At 49.5% G+C, this 15,485-nt stretch overlaps 1 protein-coding gene across 4 annotated transcripts in view; it reads left to right on the top strand.

Moving 5' to 3' along the window:
• Window positions 1-15,485, top strand: part of IFT122 (intraflagellar transport 122) — a 1,464,758-nt gene that overhangs the window by 730,837 nt on the left and 718,436 nt on the right. The gene's annotated exons all lie outside the window — the stretch shown is intronic.

Below are 15,485 nucleotides of genomic sequence, written 5' to 3'. Positions count from 1 at the left end.
TCTCCACAATCTTGTCACCCTGTCCCAATAGGTCAGGGAGAAAATGGTTGAGGACAGGAGCATACCCTTGAACATCTGTGATGCTCTCTAGTTGGGACAGAGCCGACCAGGCGAACTTGGTTACAGATTGCAGAGGTGTGACCCAATGAATTCCATCAGTGCTGACCTGCCAAGACAACAAATGTGAAACATTAGCAGCGGTGATATAATTCTGTAGGATGGGAAGTCCCAACTCCATAACCCCACCCACCCCGCCCCCACTGTGTTTTTAGGCGTTTAGGGCCTGCTTGGCAAGACAGGGCCTACCTAATGGTAGGCCCTGTGTTGACAAGCAGGCCTCACATGAACTTTATAATCCTTACAAATTTCGTAATCATTTGGTGCAGAGATTGGAGAGAGGAGCATGGGACCAACACTGGTTGGGCTAGTGTATTATAAAGAAGCCTAGGGAGAATTTTCATATTGACAGCAGTTATACGGCCCAACCAAGAGATCTCCTGATCCGCCCATCTCAAGTGGTCTGCACCCAAAGACTTAAAAGGAGGGGGGGAATTAGCTTGGTACAAATCATCATCGGTCGGCATTAACTTAACCCCAAGGCAATCAAGGGTACTATTGTTCCAGTTCTCAGCTGAATCTCTGACATATTACCTAGAGATTCCGAGATGTTCATCCCCATAGCCCTATCATAATTAAGTAACCAGAGGCCTGTCCAAACAATTGAAGTTCCGTTATCAAGGATGGAAGCTAAGTTAGAGTGTGGGATGTGAACAACAAGACATTGTCCTGCTCAATCCCGCCAGAAGAAATCCCTCCGATATCCAGGTCAGACTGGACACGACATGTCGAAGGCTCCATAACCAGAGCGATTATTAGAAGAGATGGGGCAACCCTGCCGTGTTCCCCTGGCAAGCAATATGGGACGCAAATAGTGACCATTGAGACAGATCTTGGTCTTCAGAGAATTGTAACAGGCCCTAACAAGACCTACAAATCTGGGGCCAGATACAAAAGCCCAGGGAGTCTGGAGAATAAATCTCCAGTCCACCCTATGAAAAGCCTCGTTGGCGTTCAGAGCCAACAAAGTCACTGGGGTCCCAGCCCGCTGCCCCGACTCCATCACATCAATAGTTAATTGTAGGTTATCATGCATACTTGGCCTACGATGAACCCTGTCTGGTCCAAGTGGATCAAAGAAGGGAGGGATTCCATCAACCTGGTAGCTAGGATTTTTTAGTACATTTTCGTGTCTGTGTTGACGAGAGAAATCGGACTATAAGAGCCGCAAAGAGTTGTGTCTTTCCCAGGCTTCAATATAAGAGAGAAGCGATTCCTACATGGAATGTAACACCTTACCTGAATCAAGAAAGGAATTAAACAAAGCTGTCGGAGGTCCCCAGAGACTATACTGGAAAGTCTTGTAAAAGGCTATGGTAAACCCATCTGGGCCCGGAGTCTTTTGATTATGAAGCGAGGTAATTGCTTGGCCCCTCTCTTCCTTCATGAGTCGAACTGGTCTTGGAGTTCTGGAGAAACACGAAGGAGTTTAGGCGGATTAAGATAGGAGTCCTGCAACCCAGGATCTGGCCTCTGGGCAGACAGTAGATTTTCATAGAAATCTGAGAATACTTCAAGCTTCAAAGATTCTGTGAATCGCAGAACCCCATGCCCACCCCTAATGCCAGCAATGCTACCCTTATTTTTCTGGTTCCTGAGATTGTAGGCTAGCAGCCGGGTGCACTTGTTGGAATGAGTGTAATAAAACTGCTTTGTACACAACAGGGAGTTGTCTGTTTCAGACGCCATCAGCGCGTTCAAACTGGACCTCACTAGACGGAGCACGCTGTGGGACTTCAGTAAACATGCCTGTCCATGGGCCTTCTCACTCTCGTGCCAGTGAGACTCCAGCATTTCCTGGCAAGCTTCCGTAACTTAAAATAGGCAGCCGAACGACTAATAATTTCCCGCCGCAAGACCGCCTTAATGGCATTCCATAGGATCACAGGGGAGGTCCTCTTCCCATCATTCTCTGAAAAGTATTGATCGATGGCTGTGGCTATGTCAGTTCAAAAAGCAATGTCCTAAATTAGGGGATCGTAGAACTTCCAAACTAGTGTAGCCAGTGTTTGCAACTTACCGACCTTCACCCGCAGCAAGATCATTGCATGATCCGAGAACAACCTTGGGCTGATCTGGGAGTCGGAAACATAGGAAAAGAGGGTAGGCGTGAGAAGGAGATCATCAATGCGGGAGAAACCTTTATGCAAATGGGAATTGAAGGAGTACTCCCCATCACCAGTGCTTTAAGTTTGCCCCATGCTAACCCAAGCCTACTAGACGCCAAGGCTTTTTTTCTAAAACCTGAGGCTCTCTCGTATAAGCTTTAGAAAAAACCCTCATCTGCCTGTTCATTGTGCCACTGACACCCGGCCAGACACTAAGGTGCGAGGTTGATGATTGATGCAAAGTGGTGCGTAGTAGACGGTCGGTCCTGCAATTAAGCAGCAACACTTACATAATCTGAATGCTGCCTGTAGGCCATGGCCCTTTTGCAAAATCGAGCCTTGGCTCTTACAGGCCGTAGCCTAACAAGCGATATTGAAGTACGGCAAGTGTTGCCTTTTAAGTGAAATGCCAACCCCCTGCCAGGCCACGCCCATTTTCGGCCACACCCACTCAAGAGCCCTGGTTCGATTTTACAGGCCACTTAAAGCACTACCTATCATGTCGATGGAGGAGCCTCCAGACATCCCCCAAGTCCATTTCGCGCAGGACTTTGAACAAGCCCAAACAGTTCCTGTAACCTGTGGCAGATGGGGTTAGTGTCTTTATCCAACACATGGTCGGGCACCAGATTAAAATCACAGCCAATTAACAAATCACCTTCCACAAATGTTGCTACGATGGGGAGCAAAGCGTGTAGCAACTCATGCTAATTGTCATTGGGAAGGTATAAAGAGGTTCCAAATCACAGGATGATCAAATAAGAATCCCTTCAAGAGTAGAAACCGACCACTGGGATCTCTCAGGATGCCCTGGGTGCTCTTGTGTATTATAATCGCCACGCTTCTTTTCTTTACTGTAGCAAAGGCAAAGTATTGTTTTGAAAACATCCTGAATCTCAATCTACTTTTGTTCTGCCTAAGTAATGAGTTTCCTGGGCCATACCACATAAATCTCGGATGTCTAGAGCCTGCTCAACGTAGACCTCCTCTTCACAGGAGAGTTCAGCCCTGCACATTGAGGGATGCTAACTTAAGACAATCCGTCATGCCTAGTCAGACCATGGAATAGGAGACCCGTATAGACATGAAACTGGACATTAGACATTGGGCCTCATTACGAGGTTGCTAGTAACCCACCGGTGCCACCGGCGGGTTGCTGCCAACCCCGTAACACCGTTTCCGGCACCTGTCTTCCCGGTGCCACCGGGACATAACAAGTCTCGGTGGATCGGAAAGTCAGGCGCCAGAACATGTTAGTCCCCATTCCTGTGGAGTCCTGTGGAGTCCAATGGCATGTCGTGTCACATAGGACTCCACAGAAATGGGGACTCGGAAGCATTGGCGCCATTGCTAATGGTGCCAGTGATTCTGTGACAACTCTTCTTTCCAGGGCTGTTGCGCCCGACAGTTAACCCTTATTTCCGTACTAGCAAACTCAGAATGAGGCCCATTATATCTTCTTTAATGCAAAACATAGTGCATCTGGGTCATTATATCAGGAACCCATTTATTGCAAAGTTGGATAGAGGAGTACATCCAGTGGGTGCGGTCAAGCTATATATCTCGTTGTGAGGCCACTATAAAAAGGGAAGGAGCAAATCAAGAACATAGTATGCCAAGTCCACATCCTGAACCTGCACTGGGGATACCTCAGGCGTATGTTGTTCCTTCTGGACCTGATCTCAAGGTCCTCTTGTTTTAACTGCAACTCAGTGTTGCCCGATTCGAGCTCGTCCACTCTGTTACTCAGCTAGGAAAGCTTGTAGCAAGATTCATAGGCCCCATTCCTCAGGTCGTCGATACAGGATTCAGTGGAGTCAATCCTCTTGTCAATTTCGACCATCCTTTGAGTCAGTTCACCTAGTGTGTCTTGAATCTCCTTTTTAATTTCCGTTTTGATGTTCAATGACCACGATTGAAGAATAGCCATGGTGACAGGTGCTGTAGCGTCCTGATCCACGGCAGCCTAAGCATGGACCTGGATAGTGACAGGGAAGTCTGCTTTGTTTTTTTTCCTGGCCATAAAAAACTGCAAGCACGCACCTACTTTTGTCAATGTTTAGAGTTTTCTGAGATGCCATCTTGGGAAAGAGGATGCTGCCTGATCAGCACTGTGGGAGGTAGTAAGTCACCAAAACACCAGGCACAAAGGAGCAAGCGTCGCCAGGGGTCCATGTATAGCTGCGTCTGCTACCAAATGATTGGGGAAATCCCCCTCAGCACGTGGACCGATAGTTCATGGGCTCGACAAGAGGAGACCTCCAATACCACTACCTCTCCGGTCCCCCTGATTCAAATCTGTAGGCACCACGCATTGACTCCCCCAATTCAACCCCCTTTAATAGGGAGTGGCCCTAGCGGAAGGTTAAGAGATGCAAAAACGTGTAAGGAGCTGGCGAGAGTAATCAGGGCTTGCTCCTCTCCCGGGGCTCAATGACAGGTGCCATCTTAGTTTTTCATGGAGATCCAGCCTGAATGCTCTGAGCCGTGCATCAGGCGTGATAAGTGGTTTCAGCCTCTCAATGCAGTCTGGCGGTAAGGGCAATCCTGGCCCGCTATTTTGGACGAATTCGACGTGTTGAGAAGCTGCGGTGGGCCCACATGGTCCAGAAACTCATGCAGCTCCCAGCGAGCACTTCCAACTCGGCGCTCTGCTTGGTCACGCCCATCTGAAAGGACATTTGTACTCAAAAGTATTATAATACCACCAGAGACCAGGCTGCTATTGCAGATCAGTTAAAGTGTGGCCCTACTCAGTAGACCTTTAGAGGGACTAGCCATTCCATGACAAGCACTGCTTTTTGTACTGTGTTGTTCCAGCAGAGACAATTTTCAGAAGCACATTTTGTCAAGCACATCTACAGGTAATGCAGATGTGTTTGTGCCTTTCCTAGTGTCTTTACTCCTAATTATCATCCTTCGCTCAGGAACTCTTGAAAGTTATTAATAATTTGCAAAGAAAAGGTTTCCATTTAAAATGATCTGTATACCCATGGTAATGAGGGCTGTGATAATTATTGTATTCTCTCTGCAGGTTCTTCTTACTTGAACAGTGCCACTAATTCCCTTATAATGTGCATTGCCAGACGTACCTGTGGAAATAAGGATGCAGGTGCGATGGTGAAACCGAAATATCTTGCTTTACCATCGCTTCAGATCTAGGTGCAACATGCTTCAGACCACTGTGCGCATGCCTGGTGACATTAAGGGAAGTCCATTCAACCATTGTTACGAAACATAAGTTCTCCCTTCCCCTGATGTTCCCTCTATTTATTAATGGGCTTAAAATACATCTTCAAGCCAACACCCCAATGATTGTAGGAGCAAGGCGCTCAGCATTTCTCTGCGACAAAGGTCATACTGCAGGCCAGTGCACCTATTGCAGAGTTTAGTTCAGGGGTCCCCAACCTTTTGTGCGCAATGAGCAAAATTGGCATATCAAATTAAATGGTGAGCAACATCAATTTTTTGACGGAACATATCGGCGCACAGTTGGCGGACAAATGATTGCAACACAAATTAGAAATGTAACAAAGTTAAAACTGCGTATAGAAGATTTAATTTGCAGTACTTAATAGTTATCTAGACCACGTGTTATTCTAGTCAAGGAAATGTGCAAGGTCTTTAACTTCATTTGACGTTAAGGGTTGTTTACAAGCAATTTTGAGGAAATTAAGTGATGAGTTGTACATTTTGAGACATATAAGACCAGTCCAGCTGTTCAACAATTGAATAGGAGTAAATAAACATTACCAGGGGTTTCAGGCTCCTTAGCAAAATATTAGTGCAAATATGACAGTAAAAATGGCCACAAACGGAGCACTGATTTTTCAGGTCTACTGGGATTCTGGCTAGGATTTTATGGGATCTTTAAGGGGAAATGGTGCATTCCTAAGCATACAAGATCACCAATACTGTTCCACAGTCATTGATGACTGTATTGTGGATTGTTTTTTTCTTCATTCATGTTATGAAATTTTACATTTCTTGTTGTTCAAAGAGTAAACACAATCCTCTTGAGTTAATTTTCCAATGGCCAGGGTAGGCACCACAAAGAAGCTGGTTGCCGATGCCTACGCTCGAAAAGGAGGCATTGGAAAGAATTACTAATTCACAAGAAATTAAGATATATCCTTAAAACTGTTGAACAGTTCAGAGGCCACAAAGGAAAAGTGTCCCGTTTTTTGAGTCTTTAGGAGAAACTATCCAGGACAGAGCTATTGGCAAACCATGCCCCCAAGTTCAGGAGGTCCAGGTTATACAAAGCGATGCACCATGGTTCGATGCAGAATGTAGAATCTCGAAAAGAAAAGAAAACTGAACCATGTTTTAATGAGTGGTGTGTACACTGCTGGTCAGATTCATAGTTTCAAAATGGCATAAAAAATTGCCTTAGGGCAAAAGAATTTGAGAAACAATGGGCCATACTAGGTTTGAAGTTTAATAAAGTTTTGAAAAAAAAAAGAAACAATGGGAGCTTTTTTGAAAGACACAAAATCGGTTTATGTTTATTGCTGTTGTCAAGACAGGCATTATGCCATCCCGTTAGACAAGTATTTCTTGGATCACCAGCCCCTGACGGTTATTCGCCAATTCCCTTACTGGACATTGTGGCTCATTAGGAGTTTGGTGGCATCTCAATGGTACCGTTACTGCCACTTGATCCAGCGGTATCACTGCCAGATTCCAAATGGTGGTTTGGCGGTGTTAGTCCCCAATTATGGAGTCCGTAGCACTCCAGGGTGGATTTTGTCTGTATTTGATTGATAGTAATGTGGTGCAAGTTACATTTTATTGGAGTCTGTGACAAATCTGTGGATGCTGTCCCTTCTCCCCTAGGGGGGGGGGAGACCATTCCCATGGGGCCAGGGCGGGATGTCCTTGGTACAATAGTTCTCCTGAGGGTGATGCACAGGGAGAGGATCACATGGGAGAGGAAACCCCTCATGGGACTAGGAACGGCCCTCCTCTGAGAACGCGATATCCCCACCAATCACCAGGCCCTAGACACCCCTTCCTATAACCAAAGAACAACCCCTTCCCTAATAGGCTCATGAGCTATTGTCGCCCTGCCATTTCCCTAGATAAGTACTGGGACTATGATCAGCACAACTAACCAAAGGGAGATCAAGTGTAGAAATACTAAGATGAGTAAGAATGGAGAAGAGTTGAAAGATATGCTATTGACAACCACTGAGACAAAGAAGATGACTGGAGGAATGTAGAGTGTTTCGCATAACCAACTTGAGCATTCTAGACAACTTGGAATAAGTACTGGGATGAAGAGGAGGAGCGGAGGCATGAAGAGTTCTCCTAAAAACCACAATGAGCAGTTTAGTTGTTGCTGGCTGCTCATAGAAAAGGAAGAGAGACTCAGGAAGAAGTTGTCTAGTCCTCCATGGAGGAGCTGCAGGAGCCAGCAAGGTGCAGGAAGGTGCAAGGAAGCACATCAGGATGCCAAGAGCGGAGCTGGGAGGACAAGGGCCAGTCCACAGTGGAATGACCAGAAGGCGAGCTGGCAGAGAGAAGCTCCCGGTGTTCCTGCAGACTGGGAAGTGTGTGAAAGTAAGACCACGCTGCCTGGGAAAGATTGACACTGCAGTGTTCCCGGGCAGACCAGAGCCCACTACAAAGGGTGATCACTCAGGCTGGCTGGTGGGAAACTAAGACGCCGCAGTCTGCATCTAAATAGTCACAGTACCTGGCAGGCACGGGAACCAGGTCTGTCCCCCAACAAGAGAAACCTAAGTGTCTGGGACCCACCAAACAAAAGCAACGTGAGTCCTCTTCCTTGTGGCGGTACTTGGGAGGAAAGTGCTCCAAGTACCCACACACAAAGAAGAGGTGTCTGGAACCCACTACACGAGAACCACACAAGTCATCTTCCTCGTGGTGGTACATGGGAGAAGAGGGCTCCAAGTACCCTCACACAAAGAAGGGGGGTCTGGGACCCACTACATGAGAAACACACAAGGGGGCGTGGCTTGGTGCTCATGGAGTGAGGACGCGGAACTTTCGAGCTCCGGCCAAGCCCCGTAGTCTGATCCTGAATTAGGTGTTTCATGCTCGCTGGGCTGCCCTTCCGACAACCTAACCGAAGCTGAGGCGAAGACCCGTACCCCGCAGTTGTTTTCGACGAAAATCGGAGCCCGGGATCCCCGATACGGCGCTTTTACCCGGCTCCCCCCCCTCTCCGAGCGGCACATCCAAAATGGCGGCCTCGATGCCCGGGAGAGCCTGAACCTCCTCTCCCCGGGACCTGTCGGGCACTCACACTTCCTGCCGCTCGAGCGAAATCAGCTGAACCGTGTGGCGCCGCCCAACAGAACATCACTGGGGGGCCCAGGACCCTCCCGGCAAGACTCTCTATCCAAGGCGGACGGCGCACGGAGCTGCTCCCGCCGAACTCGAGGCCCGCCCGCTGGGACCCTTCCGGATCGTAGCGGGGGAAGTTGTGGGGACCCCCTGAACTGGTATATCGGGCCTCCTGGCACTCGAGGCCCACTGCAACAACACGCGGGGGACCGCGCTCCGGTACCAGCACCGAAGACACCGAAGACGCCCCCCGGCTTGGCCCGACGCCCCATCCTGACGAACATAACAGGCGGATTAGCCTGCTGAAGCACCCCCCCACCCCCCCCCGCGGGCTGCAGGCTGGGGAGAGCCACACGACCGGACACTCACAACAGGCAAAGGGGACCAGAGGCTCTGTAATGTCTTCCTCAAGGGGCAAGGCCAAGAATGCCACTATGGATCCTTTCGTCACCCCGAAACCCCATCCGGGCGCCCAGTCCACGCCTAAAAGCACAGCTCCGCAGACCTGCCCAGAGGAACGCGGCAAGGACAACCAGGTACTCGAGGCGATTGCTGCCCTAAGGACATTTATTGACACGAAAATTGGCGAGGTGAAGGCTGACATCCAACTTATAAGACAAGATGCCCGCAATCTGACGGAATGTGTCACCAACATGGAAACCACCCAGAAGGACATCGCCGAGGACACACAAGACCTCAAGGCTGAGGTGGCGGACCTCCGGAGGAAGGTGAGCTACTTGGAAGCAAGATCGGAGGAGGCAGAGGGCCGCGCTAGGCGTAACAATATTAGGATACTGGGTATTCCCGAAGGAGCCGAGACCACGGACCCGACGGCCTACATAGAATCCCTAATACAGCAGGAAATTGGGGCGGAAAAACTCTCTCAGGGCTTTGCCATCGAAAGGGCCCACAGATCGCTCCAGAAGAAACCCCCACCGGGCTCCTTTCCTCGCCCCATCATTGCGAAAGTCCTCAATTTCCGGGACCGCGAGGTGATCCTGAAGTTTTCGAGAGAGGGTGGAGAGATAGAGCGGGATAACTCGAAAGTCACTATTTACCCCGATTACACGCAGTCAGTACAGCGAGCAAGGAACTCTTTTGTCCCAATCAAAGCTAGATTGAGAAAACTAAATCTTAAATATATGCTGCTGTATCCCTCCAGACTGAAAGTGATTCATAAGGGGAGAGCGATATTTCTGGAAACTCCAGCCGCCGCCACCATGTGGCTGGAACATAATAACCTGGCGGACGCCCCCCCCTGAACCCACCCACGAGAACTGAACCGAAAGCACAAGGGGCGACGGACCGACACCTGAGCACCACTGCCCTTGACCCAGCACTGTACACCATCACAAGAGTATACATCACCACCGAGGAAACTACATTGAGGACATCAAGTGACTACGGGGCCCACCCGGCCTCCCGCTCATGGGCGCCCAGCACACACCCACGCAAGACCAGTGCTGGCTAGCTGCCGGCACGAACCCACTCGTGCTAGAAACCCGGACGGGGACAGACAGCACGAGAGCCCCCGAGCACTGCCCCTCCTTGGCAGCAGCTGGGTGCACCAGTTATGGTTATTTTTGTTCAGTTTTTGTTATGACTGCACTCCTCATGAAGACTGTCCCCCAATTTATGGAGGATCAAAGGCCGGAAACTGGAGCCCACCACCCCACGCAAGCAAATCGAAGCATGACACCCAGCAGTGTATGCCCAGCCCAGAAAATGGGCGGAGAGCCTCTCCCATCCATGATTAAAACCAAGCAATGGCAACACGCTTCAGAATAATCACATGGAACGTCAGAGGGATGGGATCCTATCTGCGGAGAAACCGAATACACTCCTACTTGAAGAGGAAGAAGATATCGTTTGCCCTCTTGCAGGAAACGCACCTCACATCTGACACCGCGAACAAATTGGCAGACTACTGGGGCGGCCAGGGCAGCGGCTCCTCTTACTCGAAGTACGCACGCGGCGTATACACGTGGGTGAGCCCTGACACACCCTTTCACCAGATGGGGATGGAGACGGACGAAGAGGGCAGGTATGTGATGATCTGGGGCATGCTTGAAAACTCCCTGCTATGCATAGTCAACTCATACTTCCCGCAACATGGCATACCCTCCCACCTCAGGCAGATATGCGCCAAAATCGCACCCCACAGGGAGGACGCCCTCTTGTGGGGGGGAGACTTTAACTGCGTGATGAACGAAGACACAGACAGATCATTAACGCCGCGTACCCCCAACGGCCCTGCCTCTCGCGCTCTCCGCACTGCGGTCGCGGACTTGTTCCTGGTTGATGCCTGGCGAGACCTACATCCTATCGACAGGGCCTACTCATTCTACTCAGCCCCCCACGATTTACACACCAGGATAGACCACCTTTTCGTCGATAACGCACTGATACCGCTGGTTGAGTCGGCGAACTACCTGGGAAGATCGATCTCGGACCATTCTCCTCTCCTGATACAGCTTCACCTGAGAGGCCCGCGGCCCCCTATCCCAATGTGGCGCATGCCAACTGAAACCTTAACGGACCCTGCATTCAAGGAAACCCTAAGAGAGAAACTAGACGAGTACGTACAGATCAACAAAGGATCGGTCCAGAAGTGGAGCACATTCTGGGAAGCCATGAAGGTGGTAACGAGGGGTGAGATAATAGCCGAGGCCGGTGGCATCAGGAGGCAACTGAGGAAGGAGCTGGAGGACAAGGAGGATGAGATCAGGCAACTGGAAGATGCTTCGCCTCCGACCGCTGCCAGGGAAGCCAAACTGAAGGACATCAGGGAAGAATGCAGGACAGCCTGGGAGAGGCTGTCCAAGTTCGACTTCTCCATACGGACCCTGCGTGCACACAAGGAAGCGGACAAGCCCGGCAAGATACTTGCCTGGTTATGTAAGAGGGAGAACCCAAGGCAGGCCCTTAAAGAGATCAAAGACGAGGGTGGTACAACACAGAGGACGCAACTAGCAATAAATGAAGTCTTCTCAAGCTATTACGCCAGACTCTACGCCCACAACGAGAGAATCCATGAGGAAGACATAAGAGACACCCTGGACGAAATCGGACTACCCAAGCTGAGCCAAGAACACCGCGCCAGGCTGGAGGAGGCTATCACATTAGAAGACATATCGGAAACGATCAGGTCCCTCTCCACCGGCAAGACACCCGGGACGGACGGCCTCACTCCAGAATTCTATAAGGCTTACGAGGAGACCCTAACCCCGATATTACATGAAGTCTACTCGGAGGCTTATGAGTCTGGAACCTTGCCGAGCAGTATGAGAGAGACTCTCATAATACCAATGCTCAAGCCGGGCAAACCACCTGACGTGTGCGACTCGTACCGCCCCCTGGCTATGCTGAACTATGATGGCAAAATCCTCACGACTATACTAGCCAAGAGGCTCTCTAGGGTGATAGGGTCCCTAATACATGAAGACCAGAATGGCTTCGTCCCAGGACGCAACACCACCGCCAACCTGAGGAGGCTCCAACATGTTGTGGCACAAACAGCAGAGAGCAGGGAGGACCTAGCGGTACTCTCGCTCGACGCTGTAAAAGCTTTCGATTCGATATATTGGGAATGGCTGATCCTGACCCTGAGAGAGTTTGGCCTAGGGGAACACTTCATCCGATGGGTCGAGATACTCTATAATAACCCGGTGGCCCGGGTGAAGACTGGTGGCATGGTATCAAGCGCATGGCCCATCCAAAGAGGAACTAGGCAAGGGTGCCCTCTATCGCCGATGTTGTACATTCTGGGCCTGGAACCAGTGGCAATCTATTTCAGGAAGCAATTGTTCGACTCTGGCATCAGCATTGGCGGAACATACAACATCATTTCCTTATATGCTGACGATGTCCTTCTATACCTCAGGAACCCCCGAGAAACTGCCCCCACAGCACTGGATGTCCTCGATAATTTCGCCAAATACTCGGGGATAAAATTTAGTAGACAGAAATCATGCTTCTTCCCCCTTGCGGGACTCAGAGGACTGGACACAGAGGAACTACCCGGAATGGGGATCCAGTGGCAACCGGAGGCCTTCCGCTACTTGGGCTTAACCATTATGCACACGCCAGCCTCCACCCACGAGCGTAACACCGAAGCAGCAATGTGCGGGGTTCGAAGGTCCATTAAATTCTGGTCAAAGCTCCCCCTCTCAATGATGGGTAGAGCTGCAATCTCCAAAATGATTATACTCCCAAGATTCCTCTACTATTTCACCAACATCACTCACTACATCCCCCCGCCTTTCTTCAGGAAACTGGAATCGCTGGTCAGGGACTTCCTTTGGGGTCAGTCCAGACACAGGCTCGCCCTGAACATCCTCACGCTCCCCCACACCGAGGGCGGCATCCAACTACCCGACTTCCAGAGATACTATCTCGCATCACAACTGACACACGTAACGAAGTGGCTCTAAGATGAACCCTCCGCAGAGACTGGCCTCCTTCGCCAACTGATCGGGCCTACGCACCCTAAGGAGATAATATGGGGCTCGCAGGTGGGCCCTCCTGACCCGCCCATGATAGTAACCTTGGGGAGGCGGGTCTGGAACAGGGTTAGAACACTACTAGGCCTCCATCACCCGTACATGCCCGAAATCCCCATGCTGACAGACGTGTGCAGGACCCCCATCGACCTCCCAGTAATGAGGAACTGGGAGACTTGTGGCCTCCACACATGGGGAGACATGTTTGACGAGGGAGCCTTTAGGGACTTTGATTCGCTGCAACTAAAGGATGGACTCTCTTCGGGACAATTCTTATTTTACCAGAGGGTGAGGCAGGTAGCCAAGACCAAATGGAACACATGGCCTGAGGAACCAGAGACCCACCCCCTTGTTCAGGAGATGTATAACTTGAGTGACGGCTGGAAGCCGACATCGAGGCTCTACGCCCAGATAAACGACCGAATTAACCCCAGAAGAGCGCGCCTGAAAGAGAAGTGGGAGACCGACTTGGGGATTGAAATCACGGAGGAGGAATGGGCAAGAGCCCTGTTGTACCCGAAGGAGGTGTCACGGAACGCCAGGTTCAGGATGATCCAGCTGAATGTCCTTTACAGGACCTACATGACCCCGCATAGGATAGCCACCTTCAACAACAAAATCCACTCGACATGCCCATGGTGCTCCTCCGAACAAGCTGACTTGATCCACATGTTCTGGGCTTGCCACAGGTCCCAGAAGCTCTGGCTTGCTGCCAAGCGAACCTGCAGGAGAGCTGGACTGGAAAGGTACGAATGGACACCTAAGGAGTGTCTCCTGGGCACCCACCCGAGACTTGGCAAAATCAAACATCTAGTGAAGCTCATGGACATGGCATCCATTCTTGTGAAAAGAACAATAGCGATGGCTTGGAAATCGCCCGCAGGCCCCAGATACGGCCCTTGGATCAGGGAAATGGAAAGATGGACCATGGCCGAAACCTGGGCCTGGGAGGAGGGAAACAAAAGAGGCGGGGATGACGTGAGCTCAACACTGGAGTCCTGGAAAGCCCTCATGAGGGACATGATCTTCTCGACCGACTTCAAACCTCCCTGAATAGCCCAACAGGACACAAATTCCAGGTAAATTACCACGATCAGATTGATGAGCCCGAGTGCGTTCCAAGTGCCGTGCCCTGAAACGGCCACGAAGAGGGGTGGCCCTGGCTCTGGCCCAAACACGCAGAATAAAAACCACGTCACGATTCCATGGGAGTGCACAGTCAAGGTTGTTATCACTGTTAATTTTGTTTGTTAGTTTGTTGTTATTTGTTGTTCTCTTGGCAGACACGACACATGGTCAATAATATAAAGCACACCTCGTGCTCTACTGCTATGTATATTATTGCAAATGCCAATAAAAACACTTAAAAATAAAATGAGAAACACACAAGTCCTCTTCTTCGTGGTGGTACTTGGGAGTAGAGGGCTCCCAGTTCCCCGAACATAAAGCGTGGTCTGGCACCCAATCCCATGAGAAGAAGCAAAACCACAGAGTAATTTACTAAGGAGCGTTCTTGGAAGGGAAGTGAACCAAGTTGGCCCAACCGGAAAGAGAGAAGCAGAGATCTGGGACCTACAAGAGAAGGCACCAGGGCAAGGGAATTGTTGCCCCTGGTTGTTGCGAAGTTTGTGCAACAGAGAAATATCTAAGAATTTTATGAAACTTTGATTTACATTTGAGAACTTTGGTTTTGGAACCTTTGTTACTTGGAACCCTTTGATTAGATCTACAACATAGTCTTATGAATTAACAAGACCTTTTGTTTTTTATAGTTTAGTCAATAGTGTGAGGGATGGAAATAGTCTTCGAACTTGTGACAGTGGACTATTTGCTTTAGACAAGACATCTTAACAGTTTCCTTAATTTTGGTTGAGGTAGGGAAACCCCTCTTATTTTTAGGGAAAGGCAGGAGTTTCCCCAGTCCCCCACCCTTTTACATTCAATCAAAGTATATGTCAATCAACATGAGCCTACTGTGTCCGAGTTCTACATCTACACTCTTAAAGGTCACTAATGTTTTTTTAAGTCTTATCCAACGGTGATACACAGACATCTCAGCATCTGTCCAATATACAAGATTGTGGATTTATACATTGTTTTCTAACACCAATAAAGGTGACAAGCAGGGATGTCAGTTGGTTCCAATGTATTCCTTTTGGATGTTGATTCGAGTACTTCTGTTAGGAAAGTTAATCCACCCTCCACCTGCAGAAGACACAGCTATTTTGGACTTGCCCGCAGCAGGTCTCCAACAGGGCCTGCTAAACACAAGTTACTATTTTGGGAATTAAAGTTTGAAATTAAATATAGTAAAAACAAAAATAATGGTGTTCAGGCAAAGGGTGAAACCTTGTAGCTAGTTTTTAAATGAATGTAGAGATGAGGAGGCAGTCTCATTTTTATTTGAGCCTACTCTTCTGAAAGAGCAGTGCTTGTGTCAGCC

The sequence above is a fragment of the Ambystoma mexicanum genome, chromosome 2p, assembly GCF_040938575.1.
Source record: "Ambystoma mexicanum isolate Mex_15411 chromosome 2p, UKY_AmexF1_1, whole genome shotgun sequence".
NCBI lineage: Eukaryota > Metazoa > Chordata > Amphibia > Caudata > Ambystomatidae > Ambystoma > Ambystoma mexicanum.
Note: the sequence above shows the minus strand (reverse complement) of the source record. Positions and strands in the feature narration are given on the sequence as shown.